Raw genomic sequence first — 10,000 nt, 5'->3', positions numbered from 1 at the left:
TTGTCCGGAGCGACGCTACGGAATTGCTACTGAAAGCGGCCCGTGCCAAATCCATAATTACACTCTTTTGTTGGCTGCATAGCTGCTGAAAATGTAATTATGAAAGCTGAAACACAGCCTTCAGTGAGAGCGCTGTAAAATAGCATAATTAATATGGAGATTTTTTTCAGGAAAACAGAGAAAGAGAGAGAAAGAGAGAGAGAGAGAGAGAACAATTCCTCTTTTACGTCAACCTCCACACCACCAGTGAAATTAATTAAGTGCTCCCAGATTTATGAGCGAGGCAGCGAAATGAAAAGAATGAATTAGAGCTTGGAAAATGATGCTGGTGTGTTGGGGCCAGGAGCTAACCGCTTTAGGGCTGCACTCTGGGAGGCCCAACCTACCTCACGCTATTACCCGGCCGGCACCAACAGCTGCACATGGCCCAGAATTGGGAAATTTCCTTGGCAGGTGCCTCTTCTTTATCAATCTACCCCCAGCATTACTCCCTGATCACACACTCCGCCTCTGTAAGCCCGAAGAGAGACTCACTCTCCTGTCTACCGAAACATCGGTTTATGTCATCGGTTTTGCATTTGCCGGTGCAGTTATTAACCCTGTACAAAGACGGAGTTTATGTCTTGCCATATCTCTCCTCATCCCTGACAGTTAATGACTCCCCCCCCGCCGTGTTTAGATAATGGAGACAAATATTAGGCGGTGCACCGTCATTTAATTAAAACACGCCACAGTGATCGTTCAGTTGCTCGAGAGTCTGACAGCAGGTTTGGAATACACACCTCACCATGACCAGTTGAAGTCACATGGTTGTGCTGGGTTGTGCAATCCGTCTCTACACGTGCATGTCATTCCAACACGCTTAAGCAAGCATCCCCAACTCAAAGCCATGCAGCAGGTCTTAATGAGTAGTCAGAAAGCATCGGTCTGTTCACTCTAACGAAGAGAGACGTGAGGGTCTCTCCCCTGAGACCTCTGGCCTGCAGGAGGGGAACATCTGGAACTGTGGCGCTGCAGGTCGCAACACTCAACATCTTTGGCAGCAAAGAAATTGTTCCTGACCTCTCCTCCTCCCAGTGGAGCAACCGCGACGAGGGCTCACGGCACATTATTAGACCTTCACTGAGCCCAGGCATCGGGGGGAGGGAGGGGGGTGGTCTCATGCCACCCCGTGATGCCTCTAATGGACCACTAATTGGCCGACTCCTCCGCCCCAGCTCAGCGCCACAATGTCTCAGACAGAGTGAGGAGGGATGGGACAGTGTGTGTGTGTGCGTGTGTGTGTGTGTGTGTGTGTGTGTGTGTGTGTGTGTGTGTGTGTGTGTGTGTGTATGTGTGTGCGTGCGTGTGTGTGTGTGTGTGTGTGTGTGTGTGTGTGTGTGTGTGTATGTGTGTGCGTGTATGTGTGTGCGTGCGTGTGTGTGTGTGTGTGTGTGTGTGTGTGTATGTGTGTGCGTGCGTGTGTGTGTGTGTGTGTGTGTGTGCGTGTGTGTGTGTGTGTGTGTGCGTGTGTGTGTGTGTGTTTGTGTGTGATGTGAGGGAGGATCGCTACAGCAGTAATTAGCTCCCTTACACACAGACAAGATAAATGAAGGTTAGTGGCCATCCCGTTCCAGAACAGTTGATTGGGCAGGTACACAGAGGGTCTCAGGCCTGTGGAGCGTGTCCAGACCCAGTAATTAACTACACACCACTCACCCCTCTCTGTGTGTGTGTGTGTGTGTTGTGTGTGTGTGTGTGTGTAAACCAGTACTCCCACTTAGGAGGTGCCTTTAGCTACAAATTGGCTGCTATTGTCAGGCTTGTAGAGTGATTATGAAATATTGTTTAATTTGCTGGGCGGTGGAGTTGGAGGGCCTGATTTTGATGAATTGAGCATTTTTATTTCATCATCCATTTATTGTCTTGCGGTGAGAGACTCCCATGAGGAGTGTTGGTGTGGTGGGGGGGACCTGCTCAGGGAGAGAGTGGGAAGACTAAGCTGAACAAAGCCTACTTTCAAAAACATCTCACCAATCACAGCCTTCATTTAAATACATCTGACCAATTACAGCCTTCATTTAAACACCTCACCAATCACAGCCTTCATTTAAAAACATCTGACCAATCACAGCCTTTATTTGAATACACCTCACCAATCACAGCCTTCATTTAAAGACATCTCACCAACCAGACCTTCTGTTGGAGCATGGATGTCTCTGTGTGGCTTCCCGAGCTGCACTAAAAACAAGTCATCCTCTTGAAATCTGACATTTTGGGCAATATGGCAAGAACAGAAGGAGAAAGAGGAAGTGATAATGAGACAGAGAATGAAAGAGAGAGAGAAAGAGAGAGAGGAACAACATAAATTAAGCGATTCTACAATAAAGAAAAACAAGGTGCAAAGAAAATAACAGATGAACCAGGGAGAAACTTATTAAAATGTCAGATGTGGTGTTTAGGAGCAAGCAATCATATTAGCGCTAAGCAGTGCTAGCTGTCCTACCATGCAGAGCTCTCTAACGGAGAAGAGTGCACCTGTGTGTGGGATAAACCAGGCTGGTCTACCAGCAAAATAGCCTCAGATTGAATTAAACACCTTTTATGGGAGGAATCGATAAGAGCGGGGTGATTGGGCCGAGCTGAGGGGATATATAGAGAGCGTTAGCATTATGATATGTAGACATGCAAGACCTGTCTTCTGGTCTCCCACACAGGCACGACAGAACTCAGGGTTATGTTGTAATTCACACAAATCAATGCTTTTAAAGCATTTAGCCTTGACCAGTAATGAACTAGTGTCAGAACAGGCCTGCAGAGCAATATATGGCAGCAATGTGTATCAATCAAAACCGCAACATGGTGAAGACCAGCATGGTAGAGACCAGTGTGGTAGAAACCAGTGTGGTGGGGACCAGCATGGTGGGGACCAGTGTGGTACAGATCAGCATGTTGAGGACCAGCATGGTAGAGATCAGCATGGTAGGGATCAGCATGGTAGAGATCAGCGTGGTAGAGATCAGCGTGGTGGGGACCAGCATGGTGGGGACCAGCGCGGTGGGGACCAGCATGGTAGAGATCAGCGTGGTGGGGACCAGTGTGGTGGGGACCAGCGTAGTGGGGACCAGCGTGGTAGAGATCAGCGTGGTGGGGACCAGCGTGGTAGAGATCAGCGTGGTGGGGACCAGCGTGGTGGGGACCAGCGTGGTGGGGACCAGCGTGGTAGAGATCAGCGTGGTGCGGATCACCGTGGTGGGGACCAGCGTGGTAGAGATCAGTGTGGTGGGGACCAGCGCGGTGGGGACATCAGTGTGGGACAGACAAGGGATTCTAACATGCTACTTTTTTCTTTTGCATTTTGAAAAGAGATGGACAGTGCAGAAATATGGATGCAGGACTGGATACAGAGTGCTGGCCAATGTCTTTAAATGTCATAACTGGCTCCAGATCAGTGTTTTGTGTAGGAAACACCATGGTCAGATCCGAAAGTTATTCATCCATCTGAGAAAAGACCCTTGTGTCTGGGCCCAGGAAGCGCAGTGAGGCCATGGAGTCTGAGTCTACCAGCTAACGTCTGCTGTCATGAAGCAGACTTACTACACTGCTCAACTAGGAGTTTGCTTGAAATTCACTTAATTACGTATTTTTGTACACAAATCCAAGTATGTTTTCAGAATTTCTCTCTTACCCATAGTTTTTTCTGTTCCAGTACACTCATGTGTCACGTTATACCCCCCCCCACCCACCCACCCCCTGATTGAAGAGGGGTGTTTCTCGTAGACTAAACATAGACTAAAGTCACACATTCAAGAGTTGAAAGTACGTTTATACATATTTTAAGTGTCATTGATGAATAAGTCATATATACTTCAAATCAAATTTAACTGCCCTGCCAAATAAAACCCATTTGCGATAGATTCTACAAATAGATTTGAGTTCAATGCAAAACATACGATAAACTCCACCTATTTCACCTAGTGTGACAGTGCTGACCAAAGTGAGTGTTGTTAAACCAGCCAGGTGAGATCACCGAACAGCCAATAGCTTAATAGCCATCAAAATGTCTCCCATGTTAACAGATACTGACATGCTGACATCATTACACCATTGTCTTAATCACCAATAACTCAATCAGTGTCCCTCATAATCACTGGTGATCAACTCTCTGATCTTTACTGATTGGTTTTACGAACCCAAGCCCAGTGCCTGGTCCCAGGCTAACCACAGGCCCCCGCATGACATCATCACAGTGCAATCACCATATCTCCAGTGGCACGTTTTGGAGGTAATGTTAACCGATATGGTGAGCCCACCCCCCAAACTTCGCTAACTGTAGAGAAGGTGATTACAACCTTTCATGGAGTCGTGGAGTATCAGGTTCAGTGCTGTGGTTGATTATGTCATGGTCTATTGGTATTCAAAAAGTGTTCCTGGTTTCCATCAATGCAATCACGAGCCTCCACTTTAGACCTATCTGATAAACAGTTTTTCAAACATGTAAATACTGTCACTTGTAAATATTTGTTTAGGCATAGAGACAGTGCACAAGACAAAAAGAACAAGGTAAACATAACTAAACAAATGTTTAAAAATAGATAGATATAATTGTTATTCATTATTATTGATTGTTCTGTGACTTTTCAGAGCAACACTTATGGAGAACTGACACCTTCATCTACAGAGATCCAACATCCCAAACGTAGAAGTGTGTTTGCAGGTCTGCAGGGCCTCTTCTGGAGCTGTACAGCCTCAGCCACAGACCAGTATGACCACTGTGCTGTCAGGTCTTCAGCTGTACACCGCGTTGGTTTTATCTCCGTGAGTTCATCTCCTCTCTTCATTCTCACTCTTTTTCTACATTCCCCTCTTCACAGAAAATTCAAACAAGAGAAGGAACTACTGTGAGCTTTCTATACATTCGTAGACACACACACAAACACAGATAAAAAGGAAGGGATATTCCAACCATACTCAGGTATGTTCTGGTATTCCAAGCATGCTCAGGAATGCTCTGGTATTTCAACCATACTTAAGAATGCTCCAAAGACACTTGATTGGTAATAGGGTGCCAAGAAACCTTTATAATATTACACCACACTGTTTGTTTAATGTTAGGGTTAGGGTTAGGGTTCGGGTCAGGGTCAGGGTTTGGGTTAGGGTCTTCACTGGAGTTCAGCAAAATGAGACAACTGGTGTTAGTGCTGTTGTAGTTTTGGAAGGAACTTAGCAGTTCAGCTAACAGCTTACATTAGCTGTTTGACACGCAGAGCAGACATCTTACATTAGTCTTACAATAGCTATCATCCTAGCTAGTGTGTCTTTGGCAACGTATGAGATTACCCTGAGGTAATGCTCAGCACACTGCCGGCTGGATCTGATGATGTGTGTGCAGCAGCACGGGTATCTTGAAATGACAAAATGACCATTTCCTTCAACTTGTTTGGATTTTTTTGGGAATAAACAACCTTAGACCCACCAGCTTGTTTTCTATTGGCCCACACCTTCAAGATTCACAAATTCACAGGGTTAAAATTCACCTTGATGAAACTGGTGCGAAGCAAAATTAACTGCTACAAAAAGTGACTTGCTTTTGTGTGTACGGACGCTGTGTCTTGTTTGAATGAGCTGGCATTTCAAATGAATCACCAGACAGATTCTAGTTGTTTTCGTCACAACTGGGGCTTAAGGCTGCGCCTTTACCACACACACACACACACACACATACACACACACACAAGCCCATATTGCATGGTGTGATGTGATGTTGCTGATGGATGAGTGAATGTGAGAAACAGGCTGACAGACGAATTTGATTTAGTCAAATGAGCAGTCCACTCGGCGTGAAGGAGAGAGAGAGAGAAAGAGAGAGAGAGAAAGAGAGAGAGAGTGTCGCACATGTATCAGAGTAAATCAATTATCAATCGATACTGCTTTTCAATTTGCATGAATTAGGGGACACAGTAGAGCATCTTATATTCTCCTTCCTTTTCTCTCTCTCCCTCCCTCTCGCTCTCTCCCTTCTCGCTCTCCTTTTTGCTCTCTTTTCCCCTCCTCCCTCTCTCTCTCTCTCTATCTCTCTCTCTCTCTCTGACAGACAGATGAAGTATGGTCCTCACTCCTCTAACGGTTTCTCTGCTCCCTCTCTCTCTGCTCACACTGTGAGTGGATGTTTAAAAGGTGACATTGGCCTACAGTGGCTGTGTGGAGCAAACATTGGACCTGACAGCTGGAAGTGAAATTGAATTCAATCACACCACCTTCAGTGGAACCAGGACAGAAGTGGAGTTCACCTCGGTGAGGGCTGGAATCGATATATTTAGTATATGACACAAGCCATGTTCTCAAGCTGGGGTGAGGAAAGACACAGGGACATAACCCCCATACACACACCCCTCACGGAGATGAGGGGGGTGTGTGCGTGTGTGTGTGTGTGTGTGTGTGTGTGTGTGTGTGTGTGTGTGTGTGTGTGTGCATGTGCGTGTGTGTGTGTGTGTGTGTGTATCTGCCTAAGTCACTTGACATGATTACATCATACAATCCCAACATCACAAATTCAAATGGATTTGATCTTAAATCTCAGACGCGTTTGGACGCTTATAGACAGCAAACGTTCTGTTTTGCTCCAAGTGGGGTAGTTACAGGATGCGTTCTGCTCTGAGCAGGGTAGTTACAAGATGCATTCTACTGTGAGAGCGGTAGTTACAGGATGCTTTCTGCTCTGAGCGGGGTAGTTACAGGATGTGTTCTGTTCTGAGTGGGGTCAATTAAAACTAATACTCACAGACTGGACACAGAAACCCCATCCCCACTGTTTAACAGACGGTAGTGTTCCTGACATCAGGGCTGTATTCCAGACTTTAGGGATGTCCTTTCTTCCTTCAGGAAGTTTCTGAGTGGACCTGCTCCTCTCCCTGGGGGCCGAGGTCCCACCATGCACATGAGAGTGATTCAACTAAATGTGAAAGTGTGCACCTGCAAAAGAGCAAATGAAACAGGTCTGCAGATCAGTGGGGAATTGCTGCTCAGTGGTGGAATACTGGAGTCATCTGGGGGATCTGTGACCACCAGAGTGTGTTTGTGAGCGAGTGTGTTTGTGAGCGAGTGTGTTCTTCAAGTAAACCTTCAGAGCATCTACACAGAGATATACACATTCAGACATATATGCACACACATTTATATGCAAACACACAAATCAGTATACAGTCCCACATAAACATGCATGCATACAAGCATGCACACACACCCACACACACACACACACACACACACACGTCCCGATGCAGTCATAAATCGCCTCTGTTGTGGCACCCAAGACAAATGGCCAATAAAAATGCCAAGAGTGTTAACACACATGTTTGGGGCACAATCAAATCAATTTCCTCTAAGTATCCATAAACATGTTCTCTTTTAAAAGGCCTGAGCCTAGGGTAGTGAGTCTGTGGTCTCCCATACCACCCTCACGCTCCACACACCAGTCCAACACCCTCACGCTCCACACACCAGTCCAACACCCTCCCGCTCCACACACCAGTCCAACACCCTCCCACTCCACACACCAGTCCAACACCCTCCCACTCCACACACCAGTCCAGTACCCTCACACTCTCCACACCAGTCCAGCACACTGAGTGAAACCACAGACAACTGAAAACTGGGGGCTTTTTCAGATCACAGGACAGTGTCCCATTAATCACGGCTTCCCAAGGAGCTCCAGGACACAAAGCACGTGGGGAGGGAGGTGAGATCAGCAGCTCAGCAGGAGGTCACGCTCCAGAGATCAGCCCCTCTCTGATTCCGGCTGCCACTGTACCCACAAGGCCTAAAACCCACAATGATTTTCCTTGTAGTAACATTCATGCATTTCATTGTGCTTTTCTGGGACAAAACATCTTGCTGTTTCCTTGTTTGTAATATTATCTGCTCACACGTTTTCTATCGTCCTTCTTTCTCTCTTTCTCTCTCTCTCTCTCTCTCTCCCTCCCTCCATTATCATTCTATAACTGGCATTTTTCTGTGGGACGTGTGGGGATTGAACTGAAGTGGATCGGTTCCCTGCTGTGGAAGATTGTAATTGTAATTGACTAGAACAACTCCTTACTCATGAGCCGTCTGTAAACTGCCCTGTCCCAGATAACTACCCCCATCCCAGATAACTACCCCCATTTCAGATTACTACCCCCATTCCAGATAAGCAGAGCAGAGGTGTCTGTCCCACCCTGTGGACATTGCAGTCTGAACCAAGCCCTGTTAATATTCAATGCCTCATTAAAAATGAATTGGTGAGCTGTTAAAAAGAAACTCCAGCACATATGAGAACACAAAATCCTGGCATTCATTTTTAATTATTCTTTATGTCTCAGATTTGTCTGGAGGTTCCCCTGGTCCCTATTCACACGCGTCAAGGGGGCCAGAACATTAAAACGGTGTAAGAGGGGCCATGAATGCCAATATGGGGCAATCTGGTACACTACCGTCCCTGGGAGGCAAAGAGTCATTTCTGCTGCTGAAATATTCAGGAGTATCTGATTGGCTCCTGCACTGTGGAAGAGCTGGGTGATATCAGTGCTTGGTGATATCAGTGCTGTGTGAGATCACATCTGGGTGATATAAGGGTGATATCAGAGCTGGGTTATATAAGTGTGATATAAGAGCTGGGTGATATCAGAGATGGGTGATATAAGGGTGATATCAGAGCTGGGTGATACCAGTGCTGTGTGATATGAGAGCTGGGTGATATAAGGGTGATATCAGAGCTGTGTGATATCAGAGCTGGGTTATATAAATGTGATATCACAGTTGGGTGATATAAGGTTGATATCAGAGCTGGGTGATATCAGTGCTCGGTGAGTTAAGGGTGATATCAGTGCTGTGTGATATCAGAGCTGGGTGATATCAGAGCTGGGTGATATAAGGGTGATATCACAGCTGGGTGATATCAGTGCTGTGTGATATCAGAGCTGGGTGATATAAGTGTGATATCATAGCTGGGTGATATCAGATCTGGGTGATATCAGAGCTGGGTGATATCAGTGCTGTGTGATATCAGAGCTGGGTGATATCAGAGCTGGGTGATATCAGAGCTGGGTGATATAAGTGTGATATCATAGCTGGGTGATATCAGATCTTGGTGATATAGTGGGATCAGGTCCAGTTCATTCTCTCCACCCGGCATGACATCCAACACACAATCACCTAAAACTATGTACCAGCCTCACTAACGATGCCAGGGTCAGGTGTAGTGAGTGTGTGTGAGTGTGTGTGTGTGTGTGTGTGTGTGTGTGTGTTGTTTTCCCAGTCCGTGAGCAATAGTCCAGCATGGTCTATAGTGCCTTATCACTGCCTTCAGCTAGTATAACTCCACACCAGACCAGATGCCCACCCCGGAGGTCCAGCGGGGGGTGGAGGGGTTGGGGGGCACCCCAGTAAAAGTGCTGACGATGGACCCCACCTTCTCACTGCATCCCACCCACATGACCCTGCAGACTCCAGGGAGATCGCTGCGGCAACGGCACAAACACAATTTCTCTAATGTCATTTGCAAGCGAGGCTGAGGAACCGGAGCCTGTCATCGGCAGTCAGCACGCAGGTGGGAAAAACGCGGAATGACATGACGGATTCTCGGGTGTGTGTGATCGGACAGGTCACCCAGTGTTTCCCAGTGACTCCTCATCCCCACTGACCAATCAGCTGCTCCAAGAGATGTCTGCTCTGCATGTCAAAGAGGCAGAAATGAAAAGATTATTAACTTGACCAGGTAGCGGACAGACTGTCTCACCAAGATGGTCCAGTCAGGCAGGACACACGTGCTATCAGGACTGTAGAGTGCATTATGGGAAAAGTGTGTGTGTGTGTGTGTGTCTGTGTTTATGCATGTACGTACCTGTGTGAATGTACATGTGTGTGTGTGTGTGTATGCATGTACGTACCCGTGTGAATGTACATGTGTGTGTGTGTGTGTGTGTGTGTGTGTGTGTGTGTGTATGTGTATGCATGTACGTACCCGTGTGAATGTACGTGTGTG

The sequence above is a fragment of the Electrophorus electricus genome, chromosome 24 (genome assembly GCF_013358815.1).
Source record: "Electrophorus electricus isolate fEleEle1 chromosome 24, fEleEle1.pri, whole genome shotgun sequence".
NCBI lineage: Eukaryota > Metazoa > Chordata > Actinopteri > Gymnotiformes > Gymnotidae > Electrophorus > Electrophorus electricus.
This window is presented reverse-complemented; position numbering follows the sequence as displayed.